The sequence below is a fragment of the Bidens hawaiensis genome, unplaced genomic scaffold (genome assembly GCF_021521415.1).
Source record: "Bidens hawaiensis isolate Kalapana, Puna unplaced genomic scaffold, B.hawaiensis_p1.1 tig00000296_1, whole genome shotgun sequence".
Classification (NCBI taxonomy): domain Eukaryota; kingdom Viridiplantae; phylum Streptophyta; class Magnoliopsida; order Asterales; family Asteraceae; genus Bidens; species Bidens hawaiensis.
In genome coordinates this window covers 2,774,796-2,789,129 of record NW_027491024.1, presented here as the reverse complement: position 1 = coordinate 2,789,129, position 14,334 = coordinate 2,774,796, and positions in this window count along the sequence as shown.

Sequence of the window (14,334 nt, the reverse complement as noted above, 5' to 3'; positions counted from 1 at the left end):
ATTCGGGTTGACCCGAAACTTAAAAATCAAACCCGAAAACCAACCTGAATTACTTCGGTTCGGGTTAGTCTTTTCTCGGGTTAGGGTACGGGTTTTTTCGGGTTGGGTTTCGAGTTTTGAGTAAAAGTGACAGCCCTGGCTAACATGTTAAAAAACACGTTAAGAGTTAAGATGTCGATACAAATATGTAGCAATATCTTTGTAAAGTTTATTCTAAATATCACTTGTGTTTGTACGTTGATAAGTTTAACTTAACATATCTCATATAAATTAATTGGTTGTAGATTTATTATTTTAATATATTAGTCCAGTAATTATAAATAAAATATGTATTCTATACTTTAAAGTAACAATTATATATTAGGCTCAATTAGTCTTGCTAGCCGGCTCGAGCTAGAGATAGGAATAATTTATTAAAGAAACTTATGTTTAGGTTCTAGCTCGTTTAAACTTATCTCAATTCAAGTTTTAAAAACAAACTGATTTTGAGTAGCTCGTGAACGTGTTTGCTCATTTTGAGTAGCCCGTCCCCATTAACCACTCGGGCATCAAACCCAACGCCTAGCTTTGAGTTTGATTCATCATCATCATCATCATCATCGTACTCAGTATATCCAACCAATAGCAAAGCTATGGTAGGGTCTGAGGAGGGTAAGATGTAGACAGCCTTACCTCTACCCCATGGGGATAGAGAGGCTGCTTCCGGTGAGACCCCCGGCTCGATAGTAGTTTTGCATCAAGCCTTGGACATATTACATAAGGCACATAACACTCAATCATCGGGACGCCGGCTGATTGGTGCATGTACCCTTGTCTTTCGGCTATCAACGCCACCACATGATGCCTGATTAAACTCAAGGTGCATGTACCCTTAGAGTTTGATTCAAGTCTTAAATGTTAACTGTTTTGTACAAGTTTACACTGACAGGGACTAAAACTGCAAAATATTACTACTTTACAAGGATGTATACAGATGATACTAAAAACACAAAATCTAATCCAACGGCTAGGATTGAGACGACGGCTTCTTCTTCAACATGTTCTGTCCATCTTCCTGAAAACCCTAAAAGTTGTCAGTTTATAAAAAATAAAATGTCAGACGAAGAGCATCATCAGTTTGAGTCAAAAGCAGAAGCAGGTGCATCCAAAACTTACCCTCAGCAAGCTGGTACAATTCGCAAGAATGGTTATATTGTTATCAAGAATCGTGCTTGAATCTTTGGGGTTTGTTTTTTTACTGGTTTTATTTGAAGTCAAATTTGAGGTGATCATATAAGTAGGGGCATGAATTTGGGATACGAAATTCGCGGGTTTGGGTTTAGTATAAACTACTTTTTGACCCGACGGAAGTCAGTAAAACTCGAACAGTGGTAAAACTCAAGCGTTATTGTAATCGAATTAAAACCATATATAAAACACAAAATTATAAAAAATGAGGTGAACCAATGGGGTGGCGTCGATAGGTAAAATTCGAGTGTTGGTAAAACCCGACCGTTGTCGATCACGAGCGTTTAGGCGGTGAATCTACTGGATTAAAACAAAAACATTGGCATTACGACGACTCGCTGCGAATTTTATCGATATCACATGTACAAGAACTAAACCTAAAAAATAATTTCGTCATATTTAAAAGAAATAAACAAATAAAACATAATTCAAAATACCTAATACAACAATCAATACATAGACGGACAACAAAAAAAGCCAAAAAGAAAAAGTGTTACTACAATGGGGATTTGAACTTGGGCTAACTAGTACATCAAGAATTAGGAAGCATTTCATCAACCATCAAACCAACTCCATAATTTGAGTAAATCTTGAAAGTAATTATATAAATAGTCAAACTCATAGCCTGAAAAATCTTTGTGGCACAAAAGTTATCAATTATACTAATTTATAATGAGTGAGTTCGGGTTAGTTTTGGGTTGAACTAAGCTAAACGGGCCGGGTTTGAGTCAACCCAGATTGACCCGTTTAATCTTTTTATTTTTATTTTACATTACTAAAATATGTTTTATATAATAAATTTAATTGGTTGGTTATCAAAATATAAAACTAAAATGAAAATTTGGACAAGAGTTTATCATTAAAATGTTATTTTATATAATATCATTTTTTCATATTTTTTGTTGTGAAAATGTAAATTTAAAGTATTAATATGCTACAGAAATAAAATAACTGGGTTCGCGGGTCAAATTGTTTGACCCGATATGTTGTTAACCTTCAAAGTTACATGTCCACTTATAATGCCAGCAGCCAGCCAGATGAATGATATTTTCTTCCATGCTTTTATTATACCTGACTTCTATATCAGAGTATATTCATTTAAAACAAAATTCAAATCTTGGGTAATATAAGGCTTTCATATTTATTAGTCAAATTACATATGTTACCGAATTATCCGTGTTACAGGTTGTAGTTTTGTAGAAGTTTCAACATCCAAGACTGGAAAGCACGGTCAATGGCCATGCCAAGTGTCACTTTGTTGGAATCGATATTTTTAACGGAAAGAAACTTGAAGATATTGTTCCGTCTTCCCACAATGTGACGTATGTTTATATGCATCTTAGCGGTTGAGTTGTTTGCTATGTGACTCCTCTCGCTTTCGCCATAAATTTTCTTTAGGTATTTTTTCTAAGATGGTTTTCATTCGATTGCATGTTCCCCATGTGAACCATACCCGACTACTAACTTATTGATTTTATAGGTGAGTCTGCTGACTGAAACTGGTGGCACTAAAGATAGTGATACCTCAGGCTCCCAACTGATGAGACTTTGCTCACACAGGTTTTATGTGACTTTTAATAGTTTTAATTTGTAGATGGCAAATGCTGCATTTTTTTAAATATTGTTATTATTTTCTGAAAATGTGCAGATCAAGGATGGTTTTAGTGAGGGAAAAGATCTTGTTGTGACAGTTATGTCTGCCATGGGAGAAGAGCAGATTTGTGCTCTTACATTGGTCCATAGTAATAACTTTGTGCTTGAAATTATATTATTATATAGCATAACTATAAATGGATTCTTGTAATCATGTCTCACTTTTATTTGTGGTTGGATTTGATGGTGACTGATATGTCAACTGTCAAGTGTAGCATTATGGAAAGAAAAGAACAAGTATAAGTTTGAGATAAAAACTTGCAAAATAGCCTTTTTTACTTACTAGATAGTAAATAAATCTCTAGTCTTATGTTTATGTTTCTAACTTATATTCTTATGGAAAATTAAGGTAATTTAATGTTTATATCTCTGTTGTAATGCAGCAATGCTATTTTTTTATAAGATAAATTCCATTGATTTCATGTAAATTCTAACAAAAGCAGGTATTCTAGGCTTCTAGCCTTATGTTTATGTTTCTGAGTATTTCTATAGAAAATTAAGGTAACTAAGCACTAATAAAGCTCTAATGAAGTTTATTGAATATTGTTAAATAAAGCTTTTGGTATGAAAAGAAGATAAAGCATTTTCATCATAGAATGATAACTTTTGACGTCCTGGTTTTTCTATGTTCGCCATAACCTAGCACGATTGAAGGTTAATTGAACACTGTTGGCCTAGGATATTTTGGGTTGGAAAAAATTTATAAACCATTAGTTTTAGTTTAGACGAGTTAGCTCAATCTCAAATTTCAGCTTGTTAAGTATAAACAAGCCGAGTCAAGCTGACTTGATTAACTTCGAGCTTGAGCTGAAGCTGCCTCGGCTCACTCAATATACAACCGCATGCGTGACAGTTGGGTCAAAGATGAAGATAATTATTTAGGTCAAAGATGAGGAGAATCATTTTCAAGAGGTTTGTTATGGTTTATCCTCTAAAAAATGCTCCCAAAAATCACCACTTCTGTATTTGAAATTTACTCAAGTAACCTCGAGTTTTCTTTTTACTAAAATGAGTATGGAAGAAATTTTATTTATTAAAATAGGTGATTTAAAAGTATTTAACAAACTAGGTTTTTTTTCTCTTTCTTTGATTTAAATAACATTCTATACTTCATTTATTTTCAATTTTTTATTCAAATTATTCTCAATTCACTTTCACATTTTCATTTGATGAAACAATATACAAAACAAAACGAACTTATAAATCACTTTTCAAATATCTAACAATTTTTTTAATATTTTTAAATCAAACCATTTATCAATTAGTTGCTCGGTGATATGTGTTCTGATTCTATTCCTTTTATTTTTTAATCAAACTTTTTCTTGTTTGAGTCGCTACGTATTATAATCAACCCATATTTTTTTAATGACCAACCAAATTGTTCATTCATATTCACACAATACTAGCAAGAACTTAGTAGCATAATGTACAACCTCAAATGGAATAAAAACTATCCCCCTTTACACCAAGTTAAAACTAAATGCATTTCACCTTTCTCACATTGACTCCGACCATTTTTAACCCATAAGAAGCTCATTGGGTTAATCTCACAAATTACAGCACTTACAAACCCATAAGAAGCTCATTGGTTTAATCTCCTCAATTACGCCACTTATAATCAAATCATATTAAACACAACTAAATAAAACTATCTAAATAAAACACTAAAAAATAAAATAAACTATTTTTTTTTACTTATTTGAAAACTCAATAAAAGCCTTTATGACAAAAACCATGACTACAAATATTAAGAGATGCTTCTTTTTTTCACATAATAATATGTTACACTTCTGAATTCTTAAAACTCAATCCAAGTTGTAACTGTACGTTTAAGGTCATTGTGTTATATGTATTTACCATTGTGTTTTACGTTTCAGGCAATTGTGTTGCTATATTATATGTATTCATTATTATTTTTTTTGTGTTTCATGTTATTGTGGAATATGCATTCATCATTGTGTTTTATGTATTAGATAATTTGTTGGTATTTTTCATTATATATATATATATATATTATTATACAACGGTGTTATTAGTATTTAAAAAAACATAATGATTAGTTGAAAGACACAATGGCGAAAAAACACAAAAATAAACAGAAAGACATAATGACAAAAAAAGACACAATGGTAAGTGCAACATCCTACTTTCGTTAAGAATTAATAAAATAAATTGCGTTTATTTTATTGTGTGTCGTTTTTCGGTTTAAGTTAATAAATTAATAGAGGATGGGCTTGGGCTTTAAAAGATGGAGTAAGAGATGGAATGGGCCTTAGGTCCATGGGCTTAAGGAAGTATAAATACCCATTAAACCCTAAACCTTTTCATTTTTATCTCTACACCATAGCCTACACCCTCAAAAACACACACCAACACTATCCTATATCCCGACTCAAGATCCAAAGGCGAAAACCCGAGCTTGTTGGTGCTGGAATGTCGTAACGAGCCAAACCTACATCAATACTAGATCGTGTCCGTAGATCGACTCGTTTAAGGTACGTTTATATCGAGAACTTGTTCGTTTAGGTCCGGATTACGTTTAGAAATCATAGATCTGTTTTAGTCTGTTAAAAACGAATCCAAAACAACAAATCCCACGAAAGTGATTAGCATTTGATAGGTTAATTGTTAACCTATAATAACCCGTGACATAGATGCACAAATCGCACCCCTTAAACATGGATGTTTGGCCGATTTGATGGTTAGGGTTTGTAGGCGCTTGGATTGCGAGATCAATGGTACCAATTTCATGTTGTTTCGTTAAGAATCAAGGGTTAATTGCAGATCCGGTGCCTGTTGACTGTTTTTTGTTCAAATCGATTTTGACTTTGACCCCGAGTCAAAGCCTGGATAAGAATAAAGGCTAATTCGTCAAGGTTTGGATAAGACGAAGCCAATTCGTTACGTTAAAATAACGAATCAGGTGATTCGTTACGTTAAAATAACGAATCATGTCGTTATGATTACAACAACGAACTAGGTCATTCGTTACTGGTCAATTCTTTATAATAAGACAACGAACCAGATAACGAATCAGTAGATTCGTTAATAACCAATTCGTTATATTTAGATAACGAATCGGTTGATTCGTTACTCACCATTCGCTATGATAAGCTAACGAACTAGAATAACGAATCAACTAACGAATCAGGCATGTAAGATGACGAATCGGTAACGAATTAGGCTTAATTCGTTATAGCGAAGGAGTTAACGAATTAGAAAATAATTTAAAATCCTAATGGAAAATGTGTTAAGACTGTTAATGAAAATAAAATTCTTGTATTTTCAAAGAGCATATAAAACCCGATTTACATATTTCGACATTAAATTCGAGTGTCACAATTGTTGCGAGTTTCTTTTCATTTGATGAGATGTTTCGATGACAATATTTTGCACAAGAGATTTCATTGTTGTGTTTTGATTTTCGGGACCAAATGAAAACTATTCAATAACAAATTGTGTAATACTTTCAAAACCTTAACTTCGCCAAAAAAATCTCGTTTATCTTTTAAATGATATTATCGTGACTATGTATTTATATTTGAGCATTTATGTAAACACGATTTTATACATTATTCTATATCATTTTTGTCTAATCTATTAACGGCCTATGTGTGGCTGTCTACAAGTTTGACGCTATTATAAACCGTTATTATAATGACGATCATATAAATGGTTTCACAATAGTGGCCGTATTCACGTTTTATCACATTTCATCAATTGTTTTGGTTGTTAATAGATACTATTTTAATTATATTGATGCACGTATGCGTCCCACAAAGAAACTCACCTCATTCTCGTGATTTCACGCAATCGTAATCCTAATTACTTATAACCTCAAGTTTGTTCATGTATGAAACTCATCGTACGCTATTATTAATTGTAACGTTGTTTACTCCGATCTCATGTACTCACTTTTGGATTTCTTATTTACACCCATTGGATTCTTTATTTTTCACTCTTTGGATTCTCGTTTCCTTTATTGGATTTCTCATTTCCTTCTCTCAGAGTTCTCATTATTAAAATTTCACTCATCAGATTTTATATTAATTTAGTGACCCGACTTTCAACCATGGATTTTAATGATTTACTTATTCTTGCACGTTGAGACATTTAACTACAATTCTCGTTTCGCAATTGCCTACCCTGGTTTTTATTTATTCGATTGTCTTTACTTATTTAAACCAAAATAGTTATTTTCCGCCTTGGTTTATATTCTAAGACTTTAAACTGTTTCATTTATGTATCCCATTTTCCTACTTACTAAAAAGTCAATCCCGAAATTCTCAACCGCTAGTACTGTTTTGTCAATATTGGTAAAATTCAACAAATTTATTTACACATCTATTATTTAAAGATTTCAAAATAAACATGCCTCTTAAACCACACAATGGAACGAACCATGTGGACCATACGACGATCTAAACAATTATGGGTGCACACTTAATTATCGAAATCCCCGTATGGAAGCCATAGTAAGTACACTTATGTGCGATAACTCAGACCCAAGGATGATGGCAGAAAAAAGATGGAAATGCGAATCGTGATAAAGGCATGGTGGATACGCCGCTGGTACTTCCTATATATAAGTGCCTTTATCATGTTTCTCATTTGTAGCGTTTTTCAACTCATGCAAGGATCTGACGTTAGTCGTTTGCTTAAAATTTGTTTATGCAATTATTTTACTAAAGACAACATTCGTTAGTAATTACCTTTTCTTTAAGTTTATTTTAATTTCGGGACAGAATTTTCAAAAAGTTGGGGATACTGTAACATTTGTCAAATTCGGGCCTTGAGTTGTATTAGTTTTGTCTACTTTATTTTCTTTTAAACCGACTCAACATTTTTAGAACTTTATTAAATTATTATATAATATTATTATAGACCTCAATCTTAAATAAACCGACGTTTGTCATAATATAGTGTGGTTAAGAAAAACATAAGATGTTCAAACGGATTTTCGTAAACTCGTTATAAACTTTTGAAACCTTTAAACTCGTGTTAAACAACGATTGAAACTTGAGGGGCCAGCTTTGAAAATATGTTATGCATATAAAAAGAAAAATAACCTAACCCTAACATTATTATTATCACCGCCCCCTTTCTTCTTCCTCCTTCCGGCGCCGAATTCCGGCCGCCGCCGCCGCCACCCTTGCCAGCCAACACCACCACCGAACACCTCCTCCGGCCACCAACTACCTTCCCCGTGACTCCGACACCACCCCTCACCTTCTCTACCTCGGATTTCGGAAACTTCCGCACCCAAACCCCCTTCTTTCCCGCTTCGGTTTTGTTTTCCGGCGACCGGAAAACCGGCCGTCGTGGCCCTCAACCTCTCTCTGTATCTCCGTCTCTCCTATCTCCGTCGCCATTTCTCTCTAACTATCTTACTCTCTCTCTCTCTCTCTCTCCGTCCGTCGCTCTCTCCGTCTCTCTCTGGATCATTTATCCGGCGCGCCTCCGGCGGCCAGAATCGGTCTCCGACGACCCCTGATTCGTTCTCAGCAACCTTTTTCCGGCAAGCCCATAGCTGTGGTAATCGGAAGAGAGTAGGTATTGTTAATTTACAGATTTTTGCTTGGCTTAACATAATACTTGATGTTTGATTTTAAGATTTCATTATCGAGTTCGTTTTCGGATTCAATTAAACAGATTAAGGAACGAGTTTGGTTTTAATTTGTTATATAAAATATGGAATTAAATTATTAACAGATTGTGTTTCGGGATTAGATTGTTGAGTCATCTCATCAAGACCTGAGTTCGAGTCCCACGTTAAAACCGATTTTGTGTTATCGTGTTAAAAGTTGTATAATTAGTATAAGCCTATTTAAATATATAAAACTTATTATTTTTTAATGATTGTTATTATTAATATTAATTATTATTATTATTGTTATTATTTTTATCAATGACACTTTAATTAATACCAACACCTTTATTCTATAACTATTATTATTAGTATTATTAATAATAATTATTGTTATAATTACTATACTATATTAGTATTGTTGAAAATAATTATTGTTATTATTATTATTATCATATTTATCTTATACATATATATATATACATATATATATATACATATATATATATATATCTAACATATCTTTTTTTTAGAATTATTATTATCATCACTATCATTATCATTAATAATATTATTATAAACTCTATTATCAATTCATTTTTTACAAAATCGAACTCTTGATTTAAACCCATCTCGTTTCTATTTAATATTGGTTTAGTTATTTAAAAGCCCAATAAAATAATATTATTTTCATATTAATTATCATTTAAGTACGAGTCCTTAATCGTTAACAAACTAACCGGTAACCCGATTAACAACCGAACATTCTTATTTAATGCTTCAAATGTAGTTTCAACTAAAGTTCAAGTTCATTAATATATTCTATTTATTCGTTTTCAGTTAGCTTTCAAGTCGGATTTGTTCGTTTCGTTTACAAGCTTTCTATATGTCGATCACTTATTAGTGTTCTCTATTCGTCAATCGAGGTGAGTACTTTCTTACCCCTTTTTCCATCTTCCGTTTTGGGGTGACATTTCATACTTATCAAACTAAATGCTTTATTTACTTGAATCTTTAAACCCACAAACGTGATTGTATACTTTACTTAAATAAATGCTCAATTTGGTGTTATATGCTTACATGATTATATGCTTATGTGTTTACCGCTTTTGGAAAGTTTATTCATAAATCCGTGAACTATTTGGTATTCTCTTATAGCATGGTGCCGTTAATGTATTTTTATTAACGGCTTCACGAAATCCCGAATCCATTTGGTATTCTCTTATGGAGGGTGTCGTTAATGTATTCTTATTAACGATAACTATTTTAGCATGAGGCGGGTAGCCTCATGGACACTATGATCCGAGTATACTTGGTTGTTACCATTTAGAAAGGGTCCGAACTATTTATCTTTCGCATATCTAAATTATTGCTATTATTTATTGTTTTGTATACAAGTTTTGTGGCTTTTTATTACTGTATACTAATATGCTCAAACTTTGTGTTGATAAACTTTATTTTATGAAATATTACAGGTTTGACTTTTGTTGACTCGAGGACTTGACGAAAACGTTACCAAGACTATTAGGATATTAGTAAAACGAACAATATAATTGCTACTTGTATTCAACTTGTTTGTGTAGACGAGATGTGTTGTTTATTGATTTGTTGAAATAAAATAAGTTAAATAAATATTGTCACTTTAAATAGTGTCCTGTGTTTCTGGGCAATCGGTTGCACCCCGGCATGTTCCGCCGCCTTTGGTCGGGGTGTGACATATATGAATGTGTATGATAGATATATGTACAACATATGAATATGTAAAGACAGTATGTACGAAGATGAAGAAGTAAGGGATCAGACCCCAATAATATATGAGATAGAGAAGGAAGGGATCAGACCTTAATAATATCTAAGATAGAGAAGTAAAGAGGGATCAGACCCTACTAATATCTGAGATAGACAAGAAATGGATCAGACCCTAATAATATCTGAGATAGACAAAGGAAAGAGGGATCAGACCCTAATAATATTTGAGATAGAAAAGGAACGGATCAGACCCTAATAATATCTGAAATAGAAATGACAGTAATTATATAGTATGAAAATAATAAAGTATGAACGTATGTATGAAATTATGTAGTGAAAGTAAATGAGTAAAGTAATTATTATGTATCTTCGGATGCGTAATTGAAAGTAAGTAAATGTATTGTATGATATATGATTAACTAGAACTCACTCAGGGTAGCTGACTTTTAGTATGCACGCAGGTGAGTAGAATGAGATAGCTGGCTTGAGCGGGGCACATGGCAGAAGAATAAGAGTCTGGCATCAGAAAACTCAAGATGTTTATGTTTATTTATGTTTAATCTGAAAGACAAGAATGTTTGTTAAGACATGTTTATGAAGTTATATTTAATGTTTAATGAAAGTTTTATATTCCGTGAAAGTTTTGATTAACTATGATATTCAGAACTGTGTTTATGAGTAAATCTAACGACCAAATGTGAGGCACCGGTAAAGGGGCCTTACAGTAAGAAAAAAGACACGATGACGTAAATTATTTTTTATTCTTATATAACAAAATTATACTCATATTAAAGGTAAAAAACGTTTGTTATTTTGGTGAATTTTATTTTAAAAAAATATCACATAAAAAGTTATAGACGTTTAAAAATGATGGGGGAATTAACATGTGGCTTGTATGTGAAGAGAGAAAATGTGTAATATTACTTTTATATCCTTTTTTCCTTTGGTCCCTACTTGACACATGTCAATTAATTATGGTTTCTCATCATTCTTATTTTTATTACCTTTTGTAGAATAAGTTTATCCTTTATTTATATTATAAGCCAACTTTTGTGATTATTAGCTTCAACAAATATGTTATAATTATTTATTATTCATCACATATTCTTTATTTTAAAATCGAATGCTAATTTAATATGAAAATGCTAAATGCTTTTGAATTCCATTACCATGTTTTCAGTAACGCAAGACAACAATGTTTAAAAATTTAGATAAAAGTATATTTTGTTTTGTTAATTGGGTTGCTATAAGAAAGATATATTATTATACTTCATATATATAGTTAAAATATTGTTGAATACTACGTTTGCCAAAACCAATCATTAGTTTGAGTTTTATATTGGCATTGATTTACTTTATACTTTTCTAGTGCAAAACCAATCAGTGGTTGAAACTAGCTTTCGGTCTATAAGACCTTTTTGTTCAAAATCAAAATTTGAGTGTACTGTCCAAAAACGGACTCCCGAATCTCTGTTCGGATTCTATTCAGTACCAGCTCGCTTAAACCTTAAGAATCTCATAACGGGAGTTCTATAAGCCAATTTGAATCGATTCAGCAGCTGCATTTTCGGTTTTAACTCTAGTTTATTATATATAAGCTTCAGGTCAGTTTGGATAATCTCAGTCAGCTCGTAAGAGTTCGGTTCTTCGTTATTCTTATTACTTTCTAATCTCGTTTAAGTGATAAGGTGAGAAATAATTCCGCCTTTTTAGTTTACTGTTTTCAAACATATTTGGGGACGTATGCGTACTTTCAATATTTATGTATTATAGTATACACACTAGCAAATTGTCATACATTATGCGTGTATTCAATTAAATGACTAACTGTTACTTGATTCTAGCAATTCGAAGGGGTCCAACATAATCACATTATAGTATGACCATACGACTGTCATAGTAGCTATAGTCTGTGAGACTTGGTCTACCAACGCTTTTATTGGCACATGTTTTGATTGCTTTAGATTCACAATAACAGTTTTGCCTTTTATTATATATATATATATATATATATATATATATATATACACTATTGTATCAAATCTGGTGATTTTCTCACTCAACCATGTGTTGACAAAACTATGTTATATTCTACGCATATGCAAGTTATCAGTTGGTGTGAAGCTAGGTGAAGAAACAACTACCAAGACCTTAAGAATAAAATTAATAAAAGACTATTTACTTAATTTATTTGGTTTTAAAATGTTTGGATTAAATTTGGATTGTTTTGGTAATCTTGTCGAACTTGTGTACTTGGATGATGGTTTTATTATTTAAAAATAATTAAATAGATATTGTCATATTATATTGTATGATAGTACCTTGTGAGCTGTCATATTATATTGTATTTAGGGTTTCTTGAAGGAAGGTTTATCCGTACGAATCCTAAAAACAGCCGCCACCCTCAATAATATTCTTTCTTATCCAAAAGGTGTAAAGGCCGGGATTCGCTTGTCCTTGGGCGGCGTGCCCTAAAACATTATATTTATAGGCCTGCCACCCTAAGACAACTGTCATTCCTTCTAGAAACCCCAAACGTAAATACATATTCAAATTACATAATCAGAAAATATTTTAAGTGTAAAACAAGTCTTCCGGGTATACTTTGTAACAATATTCATTTCCCGAGTACGCTGTGTACTCTGCCATCCTTCAGGACTTGGTAACATAGAAGTGTGCTTGGATCAGTTTCCGGGTAGACTTTACTAGAGGAGTATTTTACCAAGTAAAATACTCACCGGGTAGACTTCAATCTTCTTGACTTTGCCAGACTTTGCCCGACAAACCCTTATGAGCAACCTTGTTCTTCAATGGTCCCTTCAACTGCTTTGCTACAAAAATAACTTATTAGCAAAGTGTGCTCGGTAGCACTGTTCCTTGCTTGAGTTGAACTGTGCCCGATGATACTTAAGATATATCAATATTCATCAAGCTTGCCTGGACCAATCATTATTATCAATACCTTGCCCGGTCTTCCAATCACTTGGTTTCTTGAGCTTGGTTAGCCAAGAGGTTACTCGGAGATAGACCTTACTCGGCTATGAAGAACTAACTTGCTAGACAAAGACCTTACTCGGTAATACACTAATTAGTGAACCCTGCTCGGATAATCACTTAAGAAGAATTCTAAAAGATAACTTTACCCAATAGGCAAAATATCATACCCGGCTAAGTAAAAAGCTTGCTCGGAGGTCTAAGGTGTGCCCGGTTCCATACTTAGCGAATTCTGAGGAGGTTGAGAAGATTCCAATCTTCCATATATCTTCCTTAGGTCAAATCTTGACTCAACAATCTCCCCCTAGATTGGAACACCTCAGCTGTCCCAAAACGCCTATAAGGTTACATACACTTAGTCAAAATACCAATCAAATCATAATCAAAGTACATATTCATAACATAAACAAGTTACATATTCAAAATTCTGTCCGAAGACATTACATAACAAAGCCTATTCTATGAATCTTGTCTCTTCCTTGCATTATGGGCGGCTTGTCTTCGGTTGACTATTTCTGATGCAGCTTTCATTTTAAAGATATCAAGGATTCGGTAGTGTGTATGGCTTTCTGGTATTTCCAAATCCCTTATATCCATCAGATCCTCATCATGCAGGTAAATCAAGTCTTCATCTTTCTTGATTATCCCCAGTACTTTTCCATCAGAGTTCTTCAGCAAGTAATGGTCATCTTTTTCTTTGTATTCAACTTCAGTTATAATGCCATTTCTCTGTACTGTGTAGTTGGTGCGTGTCATTCTTCTTTCAAGACTTATGCATGTGTTAATGTTTGAGACTGGATTCCTATCTCTGACATTTATCTTGTAGTACCTTTCAGCACTGTCCATTCTTTTCAACTTGTCTGTCATTCTTGACCTTTGAAGTTGGATTGTTTTCCAGCTTCTTTTCTCTTTTAAGAACTGGAATCCCCTGTCAGCTTCTTGCTTTAAAAATTTTGAGAGTTCATTCATTTGTCTTCCAGCCATCCTGTTTCTGATTCTATAATCATACAAATTAAGAGTGGCCATCCTTTCCAGTTGCTCTTCAGTGTATTCATGAAAGTCACTTCTGACAACAATGTCTCTCAGTTGCCTACTTTCCATAATCACCTTCAGGGACTCAGTAA